Below are 20,444 nucleotides of genomic sequence, written 5' to 3'. Positions count from 1 at the left end.
AGTAACGGTATTTACGTGTCGCTGCTGCCAAGTGGCTCTGGGTTGAGACCGCGTTTTCACTTACTTGCAACGCAAACGGAGAAAGCGATTTTTGACAGTCTCTCGAGAGACCGCGCTAGGTGTTTAGGGATAGACTTTGTCAGTTCCCCCTGGGATGGTGGCCTCTCAAATAGTTTGTGATTCCTTATACAGTAGAAGCCTGCTTCGTGGCTTAAATCCAAGCTAAGGAAACGAGTTAGAGGTCTGATGCAGAACTGCGAATTCAATGAAGGGGAACACTACAGTACATTGCACTGTATGTGTGAGGAAAGCTGCCCCCTTCAGTCCCTTGTCGACCGAACAGAGGACTGTAAAGGATACCGCCAAGAAACTTAAGGATTTACCATATTAAACATTGGAAATCCAACCACTTGCATTTGTGACACTTGATTTTGGCTCCACCTAAGACACTCTTAAATCTTCAAACACTTTTCTCTTCTCACGCAACACTCTTGTCTGTCGGCACTATGTGGCAGCGTTGCATGACAACCCCTCTCACCACGGAAAGGAACCTAACAGCTTTGGTAAGAGAGGAGAAAAGGACCTGGTCCGTACGGGGCTCGAACCCGCGACCTTGGCGTTATTAGCACCACACTCTAACCAACTGAGCTAACCAGCCTCACGACAGTGCTCCTCTCTGTGCTGCAAAAAATCAAACTCAGGGAATTTCTTTTGTCCTCCTTTGAATAGAAAGCCGTGTAATTCAGTGTACGGGCTTTCTCGTGCAGTTTCATGGTTCTTGTAACCCAAATCCTACACTGGCCTGAAGTGCCCCCCCATTTCACAGCATTTTTCAGCTGATTTAAAATGTACCTAAAGGAGAAGCATTATTGAAGACCATCAATTACCAAGAGCTTTTGTCAAAGGTTTTGGTGGTCATTTTGAATGACCACAGAACGCTGTGACCTCGGTTTTACATCTCATCCAAAAGACAGCGCCCTTTTACAACACAGCAACTCCGTCACTATACTGGGGCATTGGGACCCGCACAGACCTCAGGGTGAGCGCCCCCCCGCCGGCACCATTAACACCGCTTCCAGCTGGAAGCTTTGTTTTTCCCTGTAGCTCACCCTTATTCGGGTACTGACCTGGCTCACACCTGCTTAGCTTCAGTGGGTTTTCAGTTGCGAGTTGCAAGGGGATGCAAGTGATGGAGCCGCTCGCTGCAAAAGCCACTGCATTGGCCGGGAATCGAACCCGAGCCTCCCGCATGGCAGGCGAGAATGCTACCACTGAACCACCAATGCTCAGTGCCTGGGCCTTCAAAAAAGACGCTTTTTTGGTGCTCTGTGCAAAGTGCATCGACATCTGCTTCCAGCTGCAAAATGCCATTCGCGGATGCTGAAGAACTTATTTCCAAGGCAGCGGGTACAAGCGATTGGGCGTTTTAAAACCACCAGGAACAGCAAAGAGGCGCACTTCTTTGCTTGCGCCGAAACACACCGACTGGAGGCAGATAACGTAGTCGGCAGGATTCGAACCTGCGCGGGGAGACCCCAATGGATTTCTAGGCCATCGCCTTAACCACTCGGCCACGACTACAGCAAGCCCCACAGCCGCTGCGTTCTTGCTACAATCTTACCTGGATCGCGAGACGCCGGCGGAAGCCTATTTCAAAGTCGTTTTCCGTTTCAAAAAAACATTTCCAAAATACAAGCCTTGCAGACAGACACGCCTCAGAGGACTTAAGGGTGGCTTCATGTCGGAATGATAAAGTCTCCCCGTCCGGACATGAAAATGCCACTTTGTTACAGACAAAAAAAGAATCAACAACAGAGAAATGCCCACAAGCATTTGAAAAGCCGCACCACGTCGCACTTGAAATAGCTCTTACATTAGTGGAAAACACAAACGACCAACTCGGAATGACTTGCTTTGGACGCTTTTCAAAGCGTTCTTTGTGCACGACGACTGCGCCGCCTAGCAGATACAAATGGGTTGTACAACTTTGAAGTAGCAAATGGAAGAGGGCTAAGCCTCCTCTCTTTTAGCCCAGGTTCGATCTGTCTCCCAGAATCACCAGGGCGCACGCACACACACACACCTGTGCCGTTGAAGTGCTCTGCTTCATTTCTAAGGGCAACTCAACATTCACTCCTACCCCGAGTGCAGAAAAGACAGCGTCTGCAGCAGCAGCAGCTCAGGTCTCTGCACAGGAGCTAAGCTGCCCCCATCTCCTCTGCTCTGCTCTGCGGCTCCTGCGGAGCGGAGTCCTGCCTGGAGCCGTGTTTGCAGGCGGCAGCTCCCCGCACCCTGTCTGTGCGTCGTGTCCAAGAGCTCCTGGGAGGAAGAGAGAGCCCTCCCACTCGGGGGCTTTTCCACGGTCTGTGTGAGGAGGGGCGGGTGTGTCCAGCAGCTTATCGAGCGGAAGCCTGGGGCGGCGGAGAGCTGTGATCGTGCAGACCTTGAGGTGTCACCTCTTTGTCTGCTTTCCCGCCCCCCCTCCGCCCAAGCTCTGCTCCAAAGTAGCCCGGCAACCCCTCACACCTGCACGTGTCACAACCTAAGGTGTGGTCATGAGACACCCATGGGGTGTTGTTCTGTTCTTGCTAATTGTTTCCTGCCCGTCGCAGGCAGGAGTCCATGCGAGGAAGATGCGCTGGACAGAGCTCAGAGGGCGCAGCTGGGTGGCTTTCCTTCTGAGTGACGTTCCTGCAACACTCTCCCGCTCCTCTTGGTGCGCTCATGCCGCAACACAGGAAGGCTGGAGCAGGTGGCTGTGCGCTCTGTCCACCGCCGAAATAGCTCAGTTGGGAGAGCGTTAGACTGAAGATCTAAAGATCCAGGGTTTCGGTATTTTGTTTCATCGCGCCCTTTGTTCCTCTCTCCAGCGCCCCCTGCCTAAAGTGACGCTTCCCTTTCTCAGCCGGAAACGCAAGCGAGACACCAGCAACTGTCCCTGCAGGTTTCCGTAGTGTAGCGGCTATCACGTTCGCCTAACACGCGAAAAGTCCCCGGTTCGAGACCGGGCGGAAACAGCCTCGTTCTGCATGCTCCTGTACTTCACAGAGGTATTGAGCGACCGGTCATTTGTTCCCAATGTATTTCCGGTGCCTTCATGCAGTCTTGTACCAAACGCACGTTCCGTCTGTACACGGAGCCGATCATTTGCAATTGGGTTGTGCCGACAGACCAGGACGAGCCTTGTCGGCTCAAAAGCAGCGCAGGACCTGCAAGAACAGCAGAAAGATTAGCATCCAGCGGGGGCTTCTTAGTGAGCCCAAGATCTCATCAAGAATCGGCTCCACCAACAGGGCTGGGCGCATTGTTCCATTCTCCGACCACTCTCGGTGTAAACAAGTCCCTCCTGGTCTCTGCTTGAATTGCACTTTCCTACGTTTGCTTTGGTGTAACTGGCTTCCCCTGCATGGGCGAATGTGAAGAAGATCCTTAGTAAGTAATTGAAGAAACCCGAGAAGAGGTCAGAGTGGCCTCTGTCGTTCATCAACGATCCAGTCAGGCAGTACTCCTCTGTAAAGCGCCGTTCGTTCACATCGATTGGCTTTTTTTTGCCTTCATTCGTGCAAGTAGTAAAAGCAGACGCCCCTATTCTGCCGTGACCCGGATTCGAACTGGGGTTGTTGCGGCCACAACGCAAAGTACTGACCACTATACGATCACGGCGAGTTACCGATACACACGTGGCAGGGCGGAAAAGGCTGTGCTCTCTTCGTGTGACATAATTCGGAAAAGTCCTGACGTTGCATTTCAACTGAGCCCCAGTATACATCGACCCTTCGACACTCTGAGTGACAACTCTCTTGCGTGTTTTCTAATATTTCTGTGGTTTGCTTGCATGATGCCCGGAACAGCAGGGTTGCGTGCTCCCATATGGTCTAGCGGTTAGGATTCCTGGCTTTCACCCAGGCGGCCCGGGTTCGACTCCCGGTATGAGAACGTGTTAATTTTGCCTCCTGCTTTCCAAAAGATCAGCACCGTGTACGAAGGAGCCGCATTAAAACTACTCGAACGTGCAAAACGTGCGAGAAGAGGGGGCGCTTGTTTCCAGCCGAAACTTCTCGCGTGTGAGACGAGCTGACCATCGCTGCAGGAGGTGGGAGGGTTACTCTGGTAGACAGGGCTGACCTTTGGCAATAGGATTTATACTCTCCAAGATGATATTTGCACTTTCTGGAGAGGCGATTTTCTCCACTTCAGTAGCCCGATTTCGTCGATTGCGTGGAGAGGGCTGTAGAATGTGGCGCCGCCTTTCCTGCTCCGTCCATGACAGGCGTGCTGGACTCTGGAGAGAGAGCACGGTCCATCAGCGCACACCAATAAAGGCACTGGAAGCCGCTGAATCGCATTGGCGAAGCTCAGCACTGGGCCGCTGGGCACATCTGACCACTGTTTCCGTAGTGTAGTGGTTATCACGTTCGCCTCACACGCGAAAGGTCCCCGGGTGGAAACGGACTTCAGACTTCTTTTGTCGCCACGCACAAAAGGGGATTGGGGATTCGCCTAGCGCTGTTATCGAACAGACCCACTCACCTCTTAGTGTGGCGGGATCTGCACAGTGCATGTCGCAGCGCATCCTGCTTTCACTTCAATGCGCGTCCTGATGTACCCCTGTCTCCCGCGTGACAGGTGGGGACAGGTGACAGGTCCTATACTAATGAGGAAGACATCGCTCTCTCCGACCCCCCGGCATCGTGTCCCGACCCACCGTGCTGGAAGCCGACGCGTGCTGTGATTCCTTTACGGAGCAGAAATGACAACCGAGGAGCCGAGAGATCATTTCAGCATTTCGCGTCTGAACGGAAAACACAAACAACCAACTCAGAATGACTTGCCTTTGACGCTTTTCAAAGCGTTCTTTGTGCACGACGACTGCGCCGCCTAGCAGATACAAATGGGTTGTACAACTTTGAACTAGTAAATGGAAGAGGGCTAAGCCTCCTCTCTTTTAGCCCAGGTTCGATCTGTCTCCCAGAATCACCAGGGCGCACACACACACACCCGTGCCGTTGAAGTGCTCTGCTTCATTTCTAAGGGCAACTCAACATTCACTCCTACCCCGAGTGCAGAAAAGACAGCGACAGCAACAGCAGCTCAGGTCTCTGCACAGGAGCTAAGCTGCCCCCATCTCCTCTGCTCTGCGGCTCCTGCAGAGCGGAGTCCTGCCTGGAGCTGTGTTTGCAGGCGGCGGCTCCCCACGCTCTGTCTGTGCGTCGTGAAATTAATTAATAACGTTAATAAATTTATAAAGTTAATTTATAAAGTTAATAAAGTTATAAATTAGAAATTAATAACGATATAATTATATTCATGTACCGCAACACAAGAATAGTACACGCTGTACATTGTCTGTCGATAATGTTTCTGTAGTGCTTTAGTGGGTTAGGTTCCTGACTTCCATGTCACACGGTCTATGATTGAATCCCATGGAACTATGACTTTATTTTTTAACAAACATTTCTTTGAAAAAATGAAACGTTTCCCTTGGTCAGAGATTAAATAAAACCTCACTTTTTTAGGTTTTACTGTGCAGAGTGAGGTTTTACCTCACTTTTTTTGAGCAGAAGGTTTACTGTGACCTGAGAAGGGCCGGCATCCAATCACGGTGGTAAATACACACAAGCTCTCACTCATCTGAGCTACACGGCTACCAAGATGATCTCGGGTGCGCCGAGCTGGTACGGAACATATTGAACTGATCGACGGCGAATTGTCTCTCAGACAGGCTTTTCACCTCTAAGCTCCCTGACTGACAGTGATCAGCTAGGTAGTGAAACAGTCAGCTGCTTCTAAGCCTTAAACAGCTGCATCTCGGTGCTTCCACGGAGAGATGATTTGAAAGCCGAACATCACCCATTGGGAACACCTTACTATCACTAGTTTAAGAGACTCTTAAGGTCTTGCAGAGGTGCCTGTCTAATAGCATGCGCTTTGCAAGCTATAGGTGTTTAGGCTGAGGCAGAATGCCTAACAAAATGTTTTTCTAAAGGTGTGTCCAAGTGGCTGCAAAAGGACAACACTCCCGGGGCACTGTGGCTTAGTTGGTTAAAGCGCCTGTCTAGTAAACAGGAGATCCTGGGTTCGAATCCCAGCGGTGCCTTCTTTGTTCTGTCTTCTTGAACAGTACTGGTCATTATGGACAACCGCCTACGGCTAGACTTAATTAAATGCAAGTATTCATTTCCTGTCTTTAACGCGACTTGTTTTTCTTAAAATGGATGCAACTTGCAAAACATGAAATACAAACCTTGCTAATCAGCGCTAGCGGCTGGCAAAAAAAAAAGAAGTCAGCAATGTTTTTTTCTTTAACCTTAACCCTACTAATGGAGAAGAGTTAAACGACCGAGTCTATGCAGCTTAAACGGTGCGCACGTCGGGTTCTTAGCTGGTAAATCACGCTCACCCCAGTCCTTAATCTTTTAAAGAGGATACAAAATTGAACCTAGTCGCCACATCACATACATCCTGTTCAATGATAAAAAGGTAACATCTATCCTCGCTCCAGACTAAATCTCACGTTGAGGGCATATTTTTTTTCACTTTACCGTGAGTCGGGCTCGGCTGCACAGAGGAGAGAGCAGAGCAATGAGGTCACGGGGACAGGGGAGTCACACGCTGGTGGTTTGAATACGCGGAAGATCACTGAGGGATCCACAGTATATGGACCCTCCGTGCGCCATCAGTCCGCACTCCGGACTCTGAATCCTGCCATCCGAGTTAAGATCTCGGCGGAACCTGAGGCACAGTTCCTTCTTAAAACGTAATCTGGTGAGCATTTCTAGAATCGTACTTGTATAGATGCAGCCTTTAATGTGTTGCTAGGTTAAAATTGATGACTTCTTGTATTTCAGTAGGCAACTGCCCTCTTGATTTCGGATTTAATTTCTTTATTACAGGGGCGCTTTTATGATGACAGAGTCATGTTCAGGTACTTTGCTTGATTGAGGAAGCTCATTTCGGACTCTGTGATCTGCTCACCTGGAAAGGTCTGCTGTACTACTACAAGAGAGAAGTAGAGTCTGGAAGAAGGGACAATTTTATGATGCTTTGGAAGGTAATGTTTTTTTTTTCTTTGAAATCGAAATGAATCAGAATAGCAGTGCAAAAGACAAACTCTTTGGTTTGGTTTAAAGAGATATGGTTTTAAAACAGACAACATGTAGAAAACAGGTGTTTCTCACTTTTGGAAAAGAATGGACCGGGGGTAATATTTTACTAGTTGCAGGGCTGAGCTCACTGGGTTACAGTCCTGCAGTGTTACACCAGGTCCAGTGGCGCAATGGATAAGGCGTCTGATTACGAATCAGGAGATTGTAGGTTTGACTCTTACCTGGCTCGGGTCATTTTTAAACACATCGGGCTGCTCCCTAAGTAGTCTGTGCTACTTACTGCATTGTAATCGTACCCAGTAAGAGATTTCCTTCATGTAAATGAACTGCACCTGACAGCTTTAGAAAAACACCTGGGCTCAGTACGGTGCTGAGAGCTCAGCGTTGCTGTTCTAATTAGCACGCACTGCATCGGCTATGAGCCCGAACCTTTCAATTATTCCGATCAGTAAGTCAACACGTAGTCCACATGAACGGTAGAAATATTCTCTTGTCTGTCTCTTGTTTGTATAGAACTGAATGTCCCTGACAATGTACTGTTAGTTTTAATTGAAGAACGGCATTTGTGTTCAAATATACCAGACAAGTTTATGTAACTGCTCATGCGACACTCAGTTGTAATTAGTCAAGAAATAAAGTCGAACAACAGCTGCGGGTTTGATTCTGAACGTATCAGATTGCAGCGCCTTTTACTTCCATTGACAAATGATAGAGATTCGAAGAGAGATCCTTCAGACCAGCAAGCAAACCCACGGCTATTTCGGTTTTCTATCTAGGCAACGTTGGTGTTTGCAATAGCATACATGAAAGCGTGATGCAATTTCTGTGGCTACATTTGTTGCACGTCATGCACAGTAAGAGTGTTTCTAACACCAAATAAAAAGTCAACAATTAGCGATCACGCCTTCTCCTCAGTTAACCCACTGAAACCCTTGCTGTTAACAGTTCTTTACTGCGTGCTTTACCAGCACCTACATATCGTGTCGGTTCTTTCAGCTTTATTCATTAGGTTTTCAAAGGCATAAGCAGAGCACCAGAGGTGCGAAGGCAAGGTGTGTGGTTATCTGAAGAATTGATGTCCATGGCAGCAGGTCCAAGCGATTTCGCGTTGTTATAGTACCAGGAAAGGAGAAGCGGCACTTCGCCTCTGCCGCGCAGGCACAAGGCGACATGCGGCAGACGCCGGAGTCGGCAGGTTTCGAACCTGCGCGGGGAGTCCCCAACGCATTTCGATCCCATCGCCTTAAACACTCGAGCACGACAAATGCGAGCTCGCCGCCGCCGCATTCCTCCTATAATCAAACACGGACTGCGAGGTGGCTGCGGATACCTTTTTAAAGTTGCTCTCCGTTAAAAAAAAATACCTTTCACAAGATACGTGCCGGCAGACAGACACACCTCAGAGGGTTTAAGGCTGGCTTCACGTTCAAATGATAAAGTCCCCCCGTCCGGATGTCAAAATGCAACTTTGGCAGACAGAACAAACATCAACAAACCACAAATGTGGACAAGGATTTTACAAGCTGCACCACACTGCACTTTCAAAAGCATTTACGTTCGTGTTAGACGCAGGACTTGCCTTTGATTTGCGCGCTTACGAACGTCATGGAAAACGAAACAAAACTAAAGCCCTCAGCTCCTGCACGTGATTATAATGCCGTTACGTGTCGAAGCAGTAATTTACGTCATCCTACCACTGCAACACGGGGAATAGAGAGAAATGAGCACACGCTACGAATCGTCTCAATCACTCCCTAGAGTCGTAAGGCGCATTGAAGGGTGCACCCCCATCATTAATCGTTGCGCCTCTGTGAAAGGAAAGCTCTTGGGCAGTCTTTGAAACAGCTCGGATGAAACACTTGATTGCTTCCATGTGCATCTGGAGCCCACCCAGTGGGCAAAAGACGTATAATATACGTCTATTAAACGCATACCTTATACGTCTAAATGTGGTCTACAATTCGTCTAGAATGAAATTCTAATATACGTCTAAAGTTATACGTCAATTATACGTCTATGTTTAGACGTTCATTATACATAAATGGTTGGAGTTCTATTATACGGATAAATTTAGAGGACTATTATACATATATGGTTGGAGTTCCGGATAACTTTAGAGGTCTATTATACGGATAACTTTAGAGGACTATTATACGTATATGGTTAGAGGTCTATTATACGTATAACTTTAGAGGTCTATTATACGTATATGGTTAGAGGTCTATTATACGTATAACTTCAGAGGTCTATTATACGTATATGGGTAGAGGTCTATTATACATCAAAGATAGATTTTATAGGTGTAGAAACAAGTAAACCAAGCCAATGATTAGATTTAGAAATGTATTCTGAAAATACACATTCACACCTGAAACATATGTATTTCAAATTATACATTGTATACAATCAATCAACAATCAACATATGGGCAATAATCATAAAAAAACACAACTAGTCTTAAACTTCAGCTACAAATTCTGGTAACATGGCAATATACAGTATAGTAATGACAAACACAAAACTAATTACATTAACACACTAACTCAAAACCACATTTTGATTCAAATATACATTTTAAAATGTACAACTTCTATATTTCCAAGAAAAAAAAATATTACAATGGAAGTTAAGATGATTTTTTTCCACTATTTGCAAACCCTGTCTAATTGTCCTAACAGTTAGAACCAAAAACCTATTATTTTCAGTGTCCAGATCTCCTGGCCCCCTGTCTTTCATATGCATTCTTCAAGTAACACATTGCATGCTCCTTTATTTCTTTTTCTGTTGATGTAGGGTGGGACTTCAGCACCGCAGCTAGGAGAAAATGATATAATATTACTTCCCAAATAAATGATGATTAATATCTTCTTTAGTATAATCTAAAAAGTGAACGGTTTACTAAGCTCAAAACTGAAATAAATGTATGAAATTTGGCTTGCATCATAGCAGTTGAGCAATAAAGTCTGTCCTAATTAAAGAGTACCCAAAGTTTGAAAGTACAACATAGAATAAGAATAGAGAAACGGCAAAACGATTTTGTGTCATCTTCCCCATTCACACTATTTTATGTGCCATTTTTTGCTTATTCACGTACTATTTTAATCAAAATAATATTAAGAAAGATCTGTATGTATTCAGATAGTATTATTATTGTTCATACTTACTCGTCAAAAGAGGATTGCTGAGATATTTGCGGATATACTTCTACGTTTGAAAAATGTGTCCAAAATTGTGACCAACGAATACTAGCAATGCATTGTGGTATATAACCGGAAAATATGCTGGGTTCGATATTTTCTCAACGTATGCGTTTATTAATGTTGTCGATATTATGGTTGAAATATAACATTGATAATACATCGCGGCTATGTGCCCCCTGCTATGAGCTGATGTGCAATTTTAACGCATGTAGTTAGTAAGGATCGGTCACTGTTGTATGGTATTATATATAATGACATTATGGAATAGGATGGGGACAGGCCTGGCATCACGGGGGGAGGGGGGAATGTTGCCCCTTCAGTTTTGGGCAAAAAGATTTACCTAACTTAATTTGCGCCCTAAAAAAATAGTTGTACTTTGTCAATGGTCAGACAACACTAAATGACAGGAACAGTCACTCAGTCTGTTTGATGGGCAGGAGGGCTATCCGTCCAGGAACTGCACATATCAGTGTCGTTATTGAGTGTCAACATTACGATCCTGTTTGCTCAGGTGGACCGATTCCTTGCAGTAGTTTATCATTATACTTAAAATCGTTATATAACTAGGACTAGTTATAGCAGTCTGTGCTTTCTGTTGGTTTTACAACATTTTTTCTTAACGATTCAGAACGTCCATGTAGCTGCAAAAATGAACGCTTATGGTACTTTTCGCTCCAGGCAATACTCTCCAGTGAGAGTGACGAAAAATGTGAAACTGAACTTCATCGCAAATACCAGATTGCTAGTCGATATCTTCTATCATAAAGCACTAATTAATGGCATAGCTGCGAGATTTCATTTGGGTAGCTGCACCGTACAGCTCCGTTTCAACCGAAATATCACCCCCGCTCAGAATTTCAGACGCCCCCCTACAGATTTTTCCCCGGGCACCGCGCACTGATGGGGGACGGGGTTTCCAGGAAATGGTATCAACTTTTCTCAAGAAAATAAAAATAGAAACTCTATAGGCACTCAAACATTTTACTGTTTTTTTTTCAGGCAGGTGGCAAGACCCCTCCGCAAAACCCTTGTATGCCAAGCTGTGGGCATTGATTCGTCGAATATACGTATATTCACGGCGAAAATACGGCTATACGTATATATACGTCGCCTCGACGTATAATCAACGTCGAATTGCAACCGTAAAATCGACGACATTAATAAATGCATATATAACGTCGAAAACACATCTAACACTAGGAGTATACGGCACTCTGCACAGTGTACGAAGTAAATTATTTTCGCAGTAATTAATTTACACGTGTATAATAAATATAGTAAATATAATTAATTACTGCGAAAATAATTTACTTCGTACACTGTGCAGAGTGCTGTATACTCCTAGTGTTAGATGTGTTTTCGACGTTATATATGCGTTTATTAATGTTTATTTCACAGTGTCGTGCACCTTTTCATTGCTCTCGCTTTCAGAGCCTCCGCACGGCACACGACTCGACATCAGGAAGCACATTGAAGTGAAAGCAGGGAGCGCTGCGACATGCACTGTGCAGATCCCGCCACACTAAGAGGTATATAAGCGTCAAAGGCAAGTCATTCCGAGTTGGTCGTTTGTGTTTTCCGTTCAGACGCGAAATGCTGAAATGATCTCTCGGCTCCTCGGTTGTCATTTCTGCTCCGTAAAGGAATCACAGCACGCGTCGCCTTCCAGCACGCTGGGTCGGGACACGATGCCGGGGGTCGGAGCGTGTGATGTCTTCCTCGTTAGTATAGTGGCAAGTATCCCCGCCTGTCACGCGGGAGACCGGGGTTCGATTCCCCGACGGGGAGTAGCTTTTCTTTTACCTCCTTAGAGAAAGGACTGCCTTTCACTTCTCTGTTTTCTAACACAGCGTCGTGCACCTTTTCATTGCTCTCGCTTTCAGAGCCTCCGCACGGCACAAGACTCGACATCAGGAAACACATTGAAGTGAAAGCAGGGAGCGCTGCGACATGCACTGTGCAGATCCCGCCACACTAAGAGGTGAGTGGGTCTGTTCGATGCACAAAGAACGCTTTGATAAGCGTCAAAGGCAAATCATTCCGAGTTGGTCGTTTGTGTTTTCCGTTCAGACGCGAAATGCTGAAATGATCTCTCGGCTCCTCGGTTGTCATTTCTGCTCCGTAAAGGAATCACAGCACGAGTCGGCTTCCAGCACGGTGGGTCGGGACACGATGCCGGGGGTCGGAGAGAGTGATGTCTTCCTCGTTAGTATAGGACCTGTCACGTGGACCTGTCACCTGTCCCCACCTGTCACGCGGGAGACCGGGGTACATCAGGACGCGCATTGAAGTGAAAGCAGGATGCGCTGCGACATGCACTGTGCAGATCCCGCCACACTAAGAGGTGAGTGGGTCTGTTCGATCACAGCGCTAGGTGAATCCCCAATCCCCTTTTGTGCGTGGCGACAGAAGAAGTCTGGTCTGTTTCCGCCCGGTTTCGATCCGGGGACCTTTCGCGTGTGAGGCGAACGTGATAACCACTACACTACGGAAACTGTGGTCAGATGTGCCCAGCGGCCCAGCGCTGAGCTTCGCCAATGCGATTCAGCTGCTTCCAGTGCCTTTATTGGGGTGCGCTGATGGACCATGCTCTCTCTCCAGAGACCAGCACGCCTGTCATGGACGGAGCAGGAAAGACGGCGCCACATTCTACAGCCCTCTCCACGCAATCGACGAAATCGGGCTACTGAAGTGGAGAAAATCGCCTCTCCAGAAAGTGCAAATATCATCTTGGAGAGTATAAATCCTATTGCCGAAGGTCAGCCCTGTCTACCAGAGTGACCCTCCCACCTCCTGCAGCGATGGTCAGCTCGTCTCACACGCGAGAAGTTTCGGCTGGAAACAAGCGCCCCCTCTTCTCGCACGTTTTGCACGTTGAGTAGTTTTAATGTGGCTCCTTCGTACACAGTGCTGATCTTTTGGAAAGCAGGAGGCAAAATTGACACGTTCCCATACCGGGAGTCGAACCCGGGCCGCCTGGGTGAAAACCAGGAATCCTAACCGCTAGACCATATGGGAGTGCACAATCCTGCTGTTCCGGGCATCATGCAAGCAAACTACATAAATATGAGAAAACACGCAAGAGAGTTGTCACTCAGAGTGCCGAAGGGTCGATGTATACTGGGGCTCAGTTGAAATGCAACGTCAGGACTTTCCCGAATCATGTCACACGAAGAGAGCACAGCCTTTTCCGCCCTGCCACGTGTGTATCGGTAACTCGCCGTGATCGTATAGTGGTCAGTACTTTGCGTTGTGGCCACAACAACCCTGGTTCAAATCCGGGTCACGGCAGAATAGGGGCGTCTGCTTTTACTACTTGCATGAATGAAGGCAAAAAAAAGCCAATCGATGTGAACGAACAGCGCTTTACAGAGGAGTACTGCCTGACTGGATCGTTGATGAACGACAGAGGCCACTCCGACCTCTTCTCGGGTTTCTTCAATGACTTACTAAGGATCTTCTTCACATTCGCCCATGCATGGGAAGCCAGTTACACCAAAGCAAACGCAGGAAAGTGCATTTCATGCAGAGACCAGGAGGGACCTGTTTACACCAAGAGTGGTCGGAGTATGGAACAATGCGCCAAGCCCTGTTTCTGGAGTCGATTCTTGATTAGATCTTGGGCTCACTAAGAGGCCCCCGCTGGGTACTAATCTTTCTGTTGTTCTCGCAGGTGTTGCGCTGCTTTTGAGCCGACAGAGCTCGTCTTGGTCTGTAGGGATAGCCCAATTGCAAATGATCGGCTCCAGGTACAGAAAAAACGTGCGTTTGGTACAAGAGTGCATGAAGGCACCGGAAATACATTGGGAACAAATGACTGGTGGTTCAAGACCTCTGTGAAGTGCAGGAGCGTGCAAGAATAGGCTGTTTGCACCCAGTCTCGAACCGGGGACCTTTCGCGTGTTAGGCGAACGTGATAGCCGCTACACTACGGAAACCTGTAGGGACTGCTGCTGGTGTCTCGCTTGCGTTTCGGGCTGAGAAAGGGACGCGTCACTTTAGGCAGAGGGCGCTGGAGATAGGAACAAAGGGCGCGATGAAACAAAATGCCGAAACCCGGGATCGAGCCAGGGACCTTTAGAACATACTCTCACGAATCGTTAGAATACGTGCGTTTGATCATCAATTGCGTAACAACCACATTCGTTCGACTTGAGCCATCAAGCTCATAGTTTTCAAATCTTGAAAGCTGTCATTGAGCACATCATAGTCTGCAGTACGCCACGTAACTTGCGTACTTCAACAGAAAGAAGAGCAGACAGCTCCATAAATATGCGAGGCGCAGAGAGTGCAAGGCGAGCCGCACACGTTTCGGTGACTGAGAGAGGGCAGTTTTTGCTTCTGCATTTCCCAAGTAAGGACGCATGACAACAAGCGATCGCGGTGCTCATTTACGACATAGTGGTGATGAGTTTTCAGTACGTGTTCTTTTGAACGAGCAATGAGGTTGCTGCCTTGGACAGCTGACTGCACGCTCTCATTGTGCCACGTGATGAGTATTCACCAGGCTCGTTCAGTCATTAGTCACATTCCATCGTTTGCCATAAGCAGATGCTGCAAGGTGATGTGGATATCAGTTCCCAGTCTTGTGGACGAGGACAAAAAGAACACACAAGGGCTCATTCGCAAGTTGAACCCAGGACCTCCCACACCCTAAGGGAGAATCATACCCCTAAACCAATGAGCCACGGCAGCACTTTCCATTTTATTCTGTCAGCGAGCTTGAGGACGGGGGAGAGGCGTCATTCGCTCGTCCAGTCAGACCTTCATCAATAAGTCAAGAAAGCCGCAATTACACGACTGCCTTGCAGACGAAGGGCAGTGAACTGCACCCGGTAAGAGGGGAACAAGCGGCACTAGGCGACACCGAGGCATGAGCCCCAGCGAGGGGGGTTAGCTTGCATGGTACAGCGCTCGCTTTGCATGCGAGAGGTAGCGGGATCATTTCCCACGTCCTCCAGGTGTGTGCTTAGAGCTTGATGTGCCGAAAGGTGTCCTTTAGCCTGTGGTCACGCCTTGCATGGAGAGCGTCATGCAGCTGTCAATCATTTCGCAGCCACGCCCCCTCTTCATCTTCTCTCTGCCTTAAGCGTCTCCGCCACTCTCTCTTGACATTTCATGTCAGCATGTCAGAAGTCCGAGTGACGTTTTTAATGGCTGAGTGAGGGCACGATGCTGAAGCAGAGAGGCCACTTCAGCCAGAGAGACTTGTGCTAGGTGAGATCTGAAAAACAGACTCGCAACAGAAACAGACCAAAAAAGTATCGGTGAGATCAAAAGGCAAATGCAACATCCAGCAGAGGGCGTCTAAAGATTAGGGAACGGGCGACTGAAATCCATGAGGCAAACTTTCCGGCTGTGTACTGCAGCTGGCCTCGTTGGCGTAGTTGGTAGCGCGTCAGTCTCATCATCTGAAGGTCCTGAGTTTGATCCTCACACGGGGCAGGGCTGCTTCCTCTCTTGCTCTTTTCAAACACTTGCGGCAACTGTTCGCTCATAACCACGTCTGGAATGCGTGACCTTTACACGGGGGAGAAGCAACGCCGCATCCCTTTTCTAAAGAACATTCACATTCAGAAATAAGTCAAGAAATTTGCCATTACTTTCGCTCGCGCTGCTGTCAGCCTGCCCATGTTGCCAAAGAAAGATTCACTCGGCGTCAACATGACAGAACAGCGATCACTTGAAAACACTATTCCACACTCCGTAAGCAAGAACTTCAGTGTTTGCAGTCACCCGATATGCCGATAGTCAAAGGAGCACAAAACACGAAGCGTCAAAAGACAAGATGAGTTGATGGAAAGAGCGTTGAATTGATGAGCACAAAAGTTCAGCTCGTACAATAGGCAACGAAGGTCCCGGCGTCATCATCGCACTTGAAAGGACTGCCTTGCAGACTAAGGGCAGTGGGAGGTTGCTGTTTTGAGATGGAGGCATTGGGATGGTGGGCCGAGATCTATTCTTCTTAAGGAATTCTTCATCGTGAAAGATCGGTCCACAGGTCATCCAAAGAACTTACAAATTTTTTGGACTCAGGGAATCACGTGCTTCCGGAAGGGAGTGAAGTGCTCAAACACATGACATGCCCCCTTGATCTCACATGCACAATTCTGCTGCAACATGCACAGCTACCGTCCACACCAGGCAGTGGGGCTTCAGCAGAATTTGCTACGCCACCTGCAATTACATATCCAGCTGCACACATATACATGGCCCCTCTGTCCTTTTCAGGATCTCAAAAAAAAGCATAGCGTGGTTTTCCTGCAACCTGATTGACCGCATCTCCCTCAGAATGTGCCCCGTTGCATTCATTGCTGAAGCAGGACGGAGGCTAACGGGCATGCCAGAACAGTTAGGCTCAGCGATCTCTCCAAAATATTGTGGTTGTAGTGGAAGAAATATGGTTTAAATTGTACCTTGGTATTTCAAACTCTCTCTAGAATGTTATCCATTTCTATTTTATTTTGACAGGAACTGGCTAATGACACTAGATGAAAAGAGAAGAAAGAAAACACAACGTTTCGGCCGTGGAGCCTTCTTCAGGTGTGAGGGCTCCACGGCTGAAATGTTGTGTTTTCTTTCTTCTCTTTTAAGCATGGAATAGACCTATTACTTGTTCCTTTGCAGCCTACGCATGCTGACACAGCTCCCCACCTGAACTGCTAATGATGCCTGGTAGTTTGTGGTACTTGGGTATTGTCTTATGTTTGCTCAAACTGCATATGTGTGATTGCATATTTTTGGGTATTTTCATATGTCAATATTTAATTCACTGACATTCCTGTATGCTTGGAAGAAAGGTAGATTGGATTTGGCACAGGACGCCTGCCCATATTTGTTGATCATTGTTGGGCTGGAAAAACAATGATAAAAAGTGTATGAAAAAAGCTCTCTCCAATATTTCCCTTCTCTTCGCCATGGTTACACTGCCCGTTCTTTCCGTCTTTGGTCCTTCTACAAAGATTCCAGGGCTCTTTTTCCACCATAATATCAGAATATTTTTTTCTCTTTTAAAGGCTGTAGGTGGGGTGTGATGGACTGTACCACTATCATAGAAGATTTTTTCAGGACACATCGCAGTTCCATAGTAGAATTTATCAATAGTAGAATTCCATAGGACATTATTTACCAACATATTACCCAGTGTGAGACTCTGCCAGTAAACCTCAGAGCATTGAGTTCTCCACTGATAAAGATGGCTGTCTGAAGTCATGAAATCCACTGCTGGGATGCCTGAGAGACAGTAATTGAATCTTGGCTGGAATTAGGCTTTCTATTAGTGTTGATCTTTGGGAATTATGTGGTAAAAAGGGAAAACTCCTTTACTTTAGTCACTTTGAATGTTCAAATGTACAGAACCTGCAAAACTAAGCAATGAAAAAAATCCATCACCACTCTCATGATAGCATAACTCATAGTCTCTGCTGTTATGTAACAATACACACTTTCAATTTTCTTATCGCCTGTCTCCAGAGAGAATGTTGTTAGTGCTGATGACCTTGAATTAGACCTTGTAAACTCTGTAAAACAATCTTCCTCTGCTTAGATTTTCACTCAGATTGATTTTGTTCTCAGATTATTCCTGGCAGGACTGAGTTTCTAGGAAATGAAAAGTGAAAGAAAAAGTACAGAAGATCAGCCCTTGAATATACAACATTGTGCAGTGAGATTGTTAAATGTATTAGCTGCTATCCTGTGCTAGAGCCTGTCGTGGTAAGCAGTGGATGACAGGATCTAGCACAGATACTAATGAAACACTGTTAATGAAAGATAAAACACTTGAGTCTTATTTTAGTTTTCCATTTCCCTTTCATTTGTGATGTACTGTACAACAGGCCACAGAACATGCACAAAAACAGATATGCACACATTCACACCAGGCAATGACAGTCTGCCCAGTCAGAATCTGAGCTGAGGTATCAGAATTCTGAATTCCCTGAATTCTGTCATGGATCATCCACAATAAGGGCAAAGTTTGAACACGAGGATCCCCAGGAGAGAGCCTAGTAACATAAATCTTGGAGCAAAAGCAGATGATTAACTTCATAGTTTGTGTGGTTGAGCCAAAGTTGAGCAGGAGGATATGTGAGTCACCATTCTTAGAAATGGATCCAACTTCAGACAGGCGTCAAAAGTAAGAGTATACAGTGCTGGGGCAATGACACTTCAATGATCAGAAGGATAACAAGAGTTTTAATGCATTGAAATTGATTTTCTGGTGATGCACACTGTCATGGAACTATTAATTTTTTAAGGATCACTTACTGACGTCAGACAGCTGCCAATTCTCCAGACTGGAAGGATGAACAGTTTATCCCCCTAGGTACCATATTTCCATATTTCGAAGCATTGGAATAATACATGTCATACAGCAACATAAAAACAGGAAGACAAGTATCACAGCCCCTATAATCGGTGTTAGTAACTTAAAAGAAAAACATTCCCCCTGGCCCAAACAGTGATTCTAACCAGGAGAGAAAAGCCGGTGTATCTTTTATGCCTCTCTCTTTATTCACCTTGTCTTTTAGTTCTTTTAAATGCTGAATAGCGAGTGTAAGATTTCCGTAATCATAGTCATTAGCTGGAATATATGTACAACAGGAGTCTCCTACTAAAGCATAGACTCCTCCAGATGCTGCATTTTGAAGGTCCAGCACGAACCTGTTCTGAAGTGCCATTAATCTAACTCCCCTTAATTCTTGTTAGATAGCGTCTAAGCCTTCTAACATGATATTAATAAAAGAGTACATTTCATAAAAAGTCGCATGGGTGAGGCTGTAGAATGAGGCATTAAAGCACATATATAACAAGATGCATTAAATTTCTTTAACTTTACAGTATGATTTATAAATTTATACCACAAATTACTCATATCCCCCTCATTATCAGTTTCATTCAGCCAGTTTGTATACAAAGAGGCTTCGTGTTTAGATTCTTCCTCTTTTGGGGTGGTGACAGGCTTCTACATAAAAAGGAAAAAGGCTGTGCACATCAGTCCCAAGCAGGTTATCCCCATCTGTCCTTGTGGAGACATCACTCCTGCGCTTTGTTCAGTTCGTTTGTGACCTTTTTACAGTGGGAAGCATGAATCCAGGGCACCATTTCTGTGACCTTCACAGCAGTGGCAGTGGTCAGCAGCACCTGGTACAGCCCCCTCCACCTGAGTGAACACCATTTCTTTTTCCTGAAGTCTTTCACCAGAATCCAGTCTCCTTATTCACTCATTAGTTCTTACAGCACAGGTAAATCCCTGTGGGCTGGAGCCCAGCATAATCCTAGGCTTTTTTGGTCAACATTGGTCAACAGATTGGTCAACAACTGGGTAATAACTCTTAGAAAAATCTACACATTGTTCCCCTGCCTCAGCTGTGACGTTTTGTAGAACAATTCTAGCTGAAGTTGTAAAATTTCTCTTTGTTCCGTTCCTGCAAAACATCTTATTATGAACAAACAAACCACAATAATCATTTGCATCTAGGGGAATCACTCCCAAGGGTAACCCCCCTTAAAGCTATATTGTTCTACCCATCAGGTTCTGCCACTAGATAAGAGAACCTTTCCCATGAAATCATTTTTTGACCTTCATGATCCCTTCAGGGCGTACAATTAGCACAGAAGCAGCAGCTTTAGTCCACATGTTTTTCAAACAGGATATTAACGATATGATCATAACGAATAATACCAGACCCACAAATATGTATTGAACCAGAGACCCTCTCCATGTTCCTAGCACAGACTGTAGCCATGCACCAATACCCCAATCATCTGGATTGCAGGATTTACGAAGAAAATTATTTTCGCAGTAATTAATTTATTATATTTACTATATTTATTATACACGTGTAAATTAATTACTGCGAAAATAATTTACTTCGTACACTGTGCAGAGTGCCGTATACTCCTAGTTGCGGCACACACGATACATACAGTAAAAAGCCTCAGGCACTGTGTTAGATGTGTTTTCGACGTTATATATGCGTTTATTAATGTCGTCGATTTTACGGTTGCAATTCGACGTTGATTATACGTCGAGGCGACGTATATATACGTATAGCCGTATTTTCGCCGTGAATATACGTATATTCGACGAATCAATGCCCACTGGGTAAACTCTTGAGCAAACTCTGAACCAGCTCTA

The 20,444-nt window shown here is 46.2% G+C and overlaps 7 non-coding genes across 7 annotated transcripts; 4 read left to right on the top strand and 3 right to left on the bottom strand.

Moving 5' to 3' along the window:
* Positions 1–1,499: 1,499 nt before the first annotated feature.
* Positions 1,500–1,581, bottom strand: trnas-aga (transfer RNA serine (anticodon AGA)). Its single transcript has one exon. It is a non-coding gene; the product is annotated as a tRNA-Ser (tRNA).
* Positions 1,582–3,864: 2,283 nt separating this feature from the next.
* On the top strand, positions 3,865–3,936 carry trnae-uuc (transfer RNA glutamic acid (anticodon UUC)). The gene has a single exon. It is a non-coding gene; the product is annotated as a tRNA-Glu (tRNA).
* A 2,087-nt stretch (positions 3,937–6,023) lies between these two features.
* On the top strand, positions 6,024–6,097 carry trnat-agu (transfer RNA threonine (anticodon AGU)). Its single transcript has one exon. It is a non-coding gene; the product is annotated as a tRNA-Thr (tRNA).
* A 5,925-nt stretch (positions 6,098–12,022) lies between these two features.
* On the top strand, positions 12,023–12,094 carry trnad-guc (transfer RNA aspartic acid (anticodon GUC)). The gene has a single exon. It is a non-coding gene; the product is annotated as a tRNA-Asp (tRNA).
* Positions 12,095–12,728: 634 nt separating this feature from the next.
* trnav-cac (transfer RNA valine (anticodon CAC)) lies at positions 12,729–12,801 on the bottom strand. Its single transcript has one exon. It is a non-coding gene; the product is annotated as a tRNA-Val (tRNA).
* A 451-nt stretch (positions 12,802–13,252) lies between these two features.
* trnae-uuc (transfer RNA glutamic acid (anticodon UUC)) lies at positions 13,253–13,324 on the bottom strand. The gene has a single exon. It is a non-coding gene; the product is annotated as a tRNA-Glu (tRNA).
* A 2,354-nt stretch (positions 13,325–15,678) lies between these two features.
* trnam-cau (transfer RNA methionine (anticodon CAU)) lies at positions 15,679–15,751 on the top strand. Its single transcript has one exon. It is a non-coding gene; the product is annotated as a tRNA-Met (tRNA).
* Positions 15,752–20,444: the final 4,693 nt, after the last annotated feature.

The sequence above is a fragment of the Lepisosteus platostomus genome, unplaced genomic scaffold (assembly GCF_059453375.1).
Source record: "Lepisosteus platostomus isolate fLepPlt1 unplaced genomic scaffold, fLepPlt1.hap1 Scaffold_97_H1, whole genome shotgun sequence".
Taxonomy (NCBI): domain Eukaryota; kingdom Metazoa; phylum Chordata; class Actinopteri; order Semionotiformes; family Lepisosteidae; genus Lepisosteus; species Lepisosteus platostomus.
Note: the sequence above shows the minus strand (reverse complement) of the source record. Positions and strands in the feature narration are given on the sequence as shown.